Source organism: Oncorhynchus kisutch, linkage group LG2 (assembly GCF_002021735.2).
Source record: "Oncorhynchus kisutch isolate 150728-3 linkage group LG2, Okis_V2, whole genome shotgun sequence".
Classification (NCBI taxonomy): Eukaryota; Metazoa; Chordata; class Actinopteri; order Salmoniformes; family Salmonidae; genus Oncorhynchus; species Oncorhynchus kisutch.
The window spans coordinates 36,851,607-36,858,830 of NC_034175.2; positions in this window are offsets into that span (position 1 = coordinate 36,851,607).

The window sequence follows — 7,224 nt, forward strand, 5'->3', positions numbered from 1 at the left end:
AAAAATCATTAGGCCCTAATCTATGGATTTCACATGACTGGGCAGGGGCGCAGCCATGGGTGAGCTAAGCCCAGCCAATCAGAATACGTTTTTCCCCTCAAAAGGGCTTTATTACAGACCGAAACACTCCTGGCTCTCATGAGGACTGCCAGAGTTTACAATGCTGCAGAGGTTACATTGATCTGAGGTTACCGGCCTCAGAAATTGCAGCGCAAATAAATGCTTCACAGAGTTCAAGTAACAGACACATCTCAACATAAACTTTTCAGAGGAGACTGTGTGAATCAGACCTTCATGGTCGAATTACTGCAAAGAAACCACTAAAGGACACCAATAAGAAGAAGAGGCTTGCTTCGGCCAAGAAACATGAGCAATTGACATTAGACCGTTGGAAATCTGTCCTTTGGTCTGATGAGGCCAAATTTTAGATTTTTGGTTCAAACTCCGTGTCTTTGTGAGATGCAGAGTAGGTGAACAGATTATCTCCACGTGTGTGGTTCCCACCATGAAGCATGGAGGAGGAGGTGTGATGGTGCTTTGCTGATGACACTGTCTGATTTATTTAGAATTCAAGGCACACTTAACCAGCATGGCTACCACAGCATTCTGCAACGATACACCTCCAAACTGGTTTTCGCTTAGTGGGACTATCATTTGTTTTTCAACAGGACAATGACCCAACGCACCTCCAGGCCGTTTAAGGGCTATTTGACGAAGAAGGAGAGTGATGGAGTGCTGAATCAAATGCAGCACTCCTTAGCCTCGTTTTGTATCACATTTCAATGATAAAACTGGGGGGGTTTTCAGAATGTGGCGGGGGGGTGGGACGACACGTCCTCAGTGAAAGTCCCGCCCCTGGTACAATGATTGTCTACACTATACTTGCTTGTTTTGTCATATAAACTGAAATTAGGCAAACTATTAATATGTAAGCAACCAGGAAATGGCAGAGCGATTTCTGCATTTAATTAATATTATTATTTTTTGTTTAATTTGACAGTAACATGTACAGTAACAGTAACATTTTACAGTAACATGTACAGTAACAGTAACATTTTACAGTAACATGCAAAACACAAAAAACAGAACAGCCAGAGGGATTCCATAAAGAAATACAAATTATAATAATAGATTTCCACATATCCATTAAAATAGAGACTAGAGTAAAGTGGCGAATATATATATATTTTTTACATTTTGTTTTGTATATGTTTTAATGATTCTAAATAGTTAACACAAATTTAGAAAAGGTTATTTTTCTTCATGAATGTTGATTTGTGTATGAAAAATGTTCCTAGTAAAAATAAAGAGATTTATGACATACTCATGTTCAATTGTGGAATCAGTGTAGTAAGATAATGTCAAACTTAGATATATCAGTGGTTGTATGCATTTTGTTGCCAAGATGTAGTTTTACATCAGTCCAGAACACTAAGTAAACAATGACAGAATAAGTGTTCAATAGATTCCGTTTCTAGTTCACAAAAACTGCATTCACTTTTAACAGGTATATACACTGCTCAAAAAAATAAAGGGAACACTAAAATAACACATCCTAGATCTGAATGAATGAAATATTCTTATTAAATACTTTTTTTATTTAGATAGTTGAATGTGCTGACAACAAAATCACACAAAAATTATCAATGGAAATCAAAAATATCAACCCATGGAGGTCTGGATTTAGAGTCACACTCAAAATTAAAGTGGAAAACCACACTACAGGCTGATCCAACTTTGATGTAATGTCCTTAAAACAAGTCAAAATGAGGCTCAGTAGTGTGTGTGGCCTCCACATGCCTGTATGACCTTCCTACAACGCCTGGGCATGCTCCTGATGAGGTGGCGGATGGTCTCATGGGGGATCTCCTCCCAGGCCTGGAATAAAGCATCCGCCAACTCCTGGACAGTCTGTGGTGCAACGTGGCGTTGGTGGATGAAGCGAGACATGATGTCCCAGATGTGCTCAATTGGATTCAGGTCTGGGGAACGGGCGGGCCAGTCCATAGCATCAATGCCTTCCTCTTGCAGGAACTGCTGACACACTCCAGCCACATGAGGTCTAGCATTGTCTTGCATTAGGAGGAACCCAGGGCCAACCGCACCAGCATATGGTCTCACAAGGTGTCTGAGGATCTCATCTCGGTACCTAATGGCAGTCAGGCTACCTCTGGTGAGCACATGGAGGGCTGTGCGGTCCCCCAAAGAAATGTCACCCCACACCATGACTGACCCACCGCCAAACCGGTCATGCTGGAGGATATTGCAGGCAGCAGAACGTTCACACGGCGTCTCCAGACTCTGTCACGTCTGTCACGTGCTCAGTGTGAACCTGCTTTCATCTGTGAAGAGCACAGAGCGCCAGTTGTGAATTTGCAATCTTGGTGTTCTCTGGCAAATGCCAAACGTCCTGCACGGTGTTGGGCTGTAAGCACAATCCCCACCTGTGGACGTCGGGCCCTCATACCACTCTCATGGAGTCTGTTTCTGACCGTTTGAGCAGACACATGCACATTTGTGGCCTGCTGGAGGTCATTTTGCAGGGCTCTGGCAGTGCTCCTCCTTGCACAAAGGCGGAGGTAGCGGTCCTGCTGCTGAGTTGTTGCCCTCCTACGGGCCTCCTCCACGTCTCCTGATGTACTGGCCTGTCTCCTGGTAGCGCCTCCATGCTCTGGACACTACGCTGACAGACACAGCAAACCTTCTTGCCACAGCTCGCATTGATGTGACATCCTGGATGAGCTGCACTACCTGAGCCACTTGTGTGGGTTGTAGACTCCGTCTCATGCTACCACTAGAGTGAAAGCACCGCCAGCATTCAAAAGTGACCAAAACATCAGCCAGGAAGCATAGGAACTGAGAAGTGGTCTGTGGTCCCCACCTGCAGAACCACTCCTTTATTGGGGGTGTCTTGTCGTAATTGCATCACAACCTCTGTACAGAGCCTCCAGACTTGATGTCCGGATCAAATGTAAGTGGGCCCCCTCCCCCCAACCAAATCTTGCTTAGGGCCTCCAAAAAGCTAGAGCTGCCCCTGTGTGTAATTCAAAAACAACTTAGCTATTGAAATGCAAGCAACAGGTGATGACACCAGTTACAGAATGTAATACAATACCAAAACATAAAAAACACATGTCACTCAAGTCAACTTTTAATACATTCATCAGTACTTTTCAAATTAACCTTAGCACAAACAAACAACAATATGAAACAAAGATTATTCACTTTAGTTTAAATTATGATGTAACGTGGTCGCTGCAAGCTGTCTGTGTTTACATCTCTCTCAGTCCAATCACCAAACACGGCTACAGTAGAGGGAGAAAGGTTACAAGAGAAAAGGGTGGGGGGACTAGGTGGAGGTTCAGAACTCCTGGAAAGTTACCCTCCTGCAGCTTATCAACCAGCTAGTTATTAGAATCAGTAGAGCCATGTATCAGATCAAGCTGCTTCTTGCGTTGAATCTGTTGATTCCATCTCGATCTGATCATCCTCATCGTTGTACTCCAGTCCTCCACAGCTAACACACCTGATTAAACTAATTGCATTCCGAGGACTAGAGTCCTCTAGGGAATCACCTTAAAAACACAAGTGGCACAGTTACTTTGTTTGCAAACGGTAGCAACACATTTTTAAACCAAGCAATGCTTTCATATCTAACCTACATGCTTGTCGTCGGCAAAAAAAGCAAATAGGCACACGTAACAAACATTCATTATAGTATGGTCAATGTGTTCACAGAGTTGTATCATGTCTACATACGGTCTCCAGGGATAGGTGAGGTGGGGAATGTGATTAGTCTCTGTCTCTGCCTGGCCGGTTCCCCTCTTTCCACTGGGATTCTCTGCCTCTAACCCTATTACAGGGGCTGAGTCACTGGCTTACTGGGGCCCTCTCATGCCGTCCCTGGAAGGGGTGCGTCACCTGAGTGGGTTGATTCACTGATGTGGTCATCCTGTCTGGGTTGGCGCCCCCCCTTGGGTTGTGCCATGGCGGAGATCTTTGTGGGCTATACTCGGCCCTGTCTCAGGATGGTGTGGGGGCTGAGCTTTGGCAAAGTGGGTGGGGTTATATCCTTCCTGTTTGGCCCTGTCCGGGGGTGTCCTCGGATGGGTCCACAGTGTCTCCTGACCCCTCCTGTCTCAGCTTCCAGTATTTATGCTGCAGTAGTTTATGTGTCGGGGGGCTAGGGTCAGTGTGTTATATCTGGAGTACTTCTCCTGTCCTATTCGGTGTCCTATGTGAATCTAAGTGTGCGTTCTCTAATTCTCCCCTTCTCTCTCTCGGAGGACCTGAGCCCTAGGACCATGCCCCAGGATTACCTGACATGATGACTCCTAGCTGTCCCCAGTCCACCTGGCCGTGCTGCTGCTCCAGTTTCAACTGTTCTGCCTTCTTATTATTCGAAAATGCTGATCATTTATGAACATTTGAACATCTTGGCCATGTTCTGTTTTAATCTCCACCCGGCACAGCCAGAAGAGGACTGGCCACCCCACATATGCTCTCTCTAATTCTCTTTTTTTTTCTCTCTCTCTCTCGGAGGACCTGAGCCCTAGGACCATGCCCCAGGACTACCTGACATGATGACTCCTTGCTGTCCCCAGTCCATCTGACTGTGCTGCTGCTCCAGTTTCAACTGTTCTGCCTTATTATTATACGACCATGCTGGTCATTTATGAACATTTGAACATCTTGGCCATGTTCTGTTATAATCTCCACCCGGCACAGCCAGAAGAGGACTGGCCACCCCACATAGCCTGGTTCCTCTCTAGGTTTCTTCCTAGGTTTTGGCCTTTCTAGGGAGTTTTTCCTAGCCACCGTGCTTCTACACCTGCATTGCTTGCTGTTTGGGGTTTTAGGCTGGGTTTCTGTACAGCACTTTGAGATATCAGCTGATGTACGAAGGGCTATATAAATCAATTTGATTTGATTTGATTTGATTAGTCTAGATAGAACAGCACTTCTTAGGCTGGTCCTGGGCACCCAAAGGGGTGCACATTGTTGTTTTTGCCTCCACAACATATTCAAATGATCAACTTATCAAGTGTCAATGATTTGAGTCAGGTGTGTCCACTGTCCCTGTCCCACACTGGGCTCGAACCAGTGATCCTCTATTCCCAAACACACATGAGCATCCTCCTTGACAACCTATCGACAGTTTGAGCCACCCAAAAGGTACCAATTGGATGGCACCATCCGCGACATTTCAAGCTAGCTGTTGAGTGAGGTAAACGGCACATTCTTAACTCTATTACACGTTTGAACGTGATCATGTATTAGTGCGATTCCTCTCGTGACCCACTTGCCCTTGGCACTACTCATTCATTTCGCCTCTCTCTCTTAGACCATGGTACTTTACATGTACTCCTCATAGTCTTGCCTTCTTCGTTCTTCAGTGAGATGAGGTGGTGGTATTGGGTGGGTTGCCCTCTGCCTCATTCATCCGAGGCAGGCCTCTCCAGAGGAACTAATGGAGGGGAGAGGGGTAAATGGGAAGGAGAGAAAATTGACATGGTCTTACTCAGTAAGGCATACCAGTATAAATACAGGTATTTTGAATGCAAATGGGTTGCTTACTAAACCTTCTAAAAAACACATTGAGGAGCGCTTGAGGAGCTGAGGGGAGGATACTCACGTGTACATGTAGAGCAGTGGTTCCCAAAATTTGTTTAGTCCCGTACCCCTTCAAACATTCCACCTCCAGCTGCGTACCCCCCTAGCACCAGGGTCAACCCACTCTCAAATGTTGTTTTTTTGCCATCATTGTAAGCCTGCCACACACACACACTACATTTATATACGATACATTTATATACGCTATACGATACATTTATTAAACATAAGAGTGAGTGTGAGTTTGTCACAACCCAGCTCGTGGGAAGTGACAAAGAGCTCTTATAGGACCAGGGCACAAATAATAATATAATACTAATCAATCATTTTGCTCTTTATTTAGCCATTTTACATATAAAACTTTATTTGTTCATCAACAATTGTGAATGACTCACCACAGGTTAATGAGAAGGGTGTGCTTGAAAGGATGCACATAACTCCGCATTGTTGGGTTGTATAAGCCCCTCAGTCTTAAATAATTTCCCCCACACAGTCTGTGCCTGTATTTAGTTTTCATGCTAGTGAGGGCCAAGAATCCACTCTCACAAAGGTACTGGTTGCAAAGGGCATCAGTGTCTTCGCAGCGTGATGTGCCAAAGCAGGATACTCTGAGTGCAGCCCTATCCAGAATTCTGGCAGTGACTTCTGATTAAATAACATTTTCACAGAACCACTTGTTCAGATATCGGTAAGTGGACTGGAGGCAGGGCATGAAAGGGATAACGAATCCAGTTGTTTGTGTCATCCATTTCGGGAAAGTACCTGAGTAATTGCGCACCCAGCTCACTCAGGTGCTTCGCTATATCACATTTAACATTGTCTGTAAGCTTGAGTTCATTTGCACACAAAAAAATCATACAATGATGGAAGGACCTGTGTGTTGTCCTTGTTAATGCAGATTGAGAGAGCTCCAACTTCTTAATCATAGCTTAAATTTTGTCCTGCACATTGAATATAGTTGCAGAGAGTCCCTGTAATCCTAGATTCAGATCATTCAGGCGAGAAAAAACGTCACCCAGATAGGCCAGTCGTGTGAGAAACTCGTCATCATGCAGACAAGTGAATATTATGGTCAGTAAAGTTTTATAAAACATGTCAATACTTTGCCTCTTGATAACCAGCGCACTTCTGTATGTTGTAAAAGCGTTACATGGTTGCTGCCGATATCATTGCATAATGCAGAAAATACACGAGAGTTCAGGGGCCTTGCTTTAACAAAGTTAACCATTTTCCCTGTAGAATTCCCTGGCTTGTATGCGAAGCAGTAATTGTTTCAAAACATCTCCTGCCATGTTACTGACACGTCGTGAAGCAATGTTGTTTGATGAAGTAATTGTCTGTATAGTTTTTTTGGCCTTTTCCCCAGCCATATCCACGGCAGCAGGAATAAGTAAGTCCTCCACAATAGTATGGTGCTGACCTGTCCTAGCCACTCGGTAGCTCACCATATAAAATGCTTCTAGCCCCTTCTTATTAATGGTGTCTGTTGCTTTTATACATGCCTTACTACCCGAAAGTAGTCTTAATTCTCGCTCATAAAACTCCCATGGCTTATTTGTCAAATTAACATGTCTCGTCTCTAAATGTCTGTGCAAGCATGAAGGCTTCATA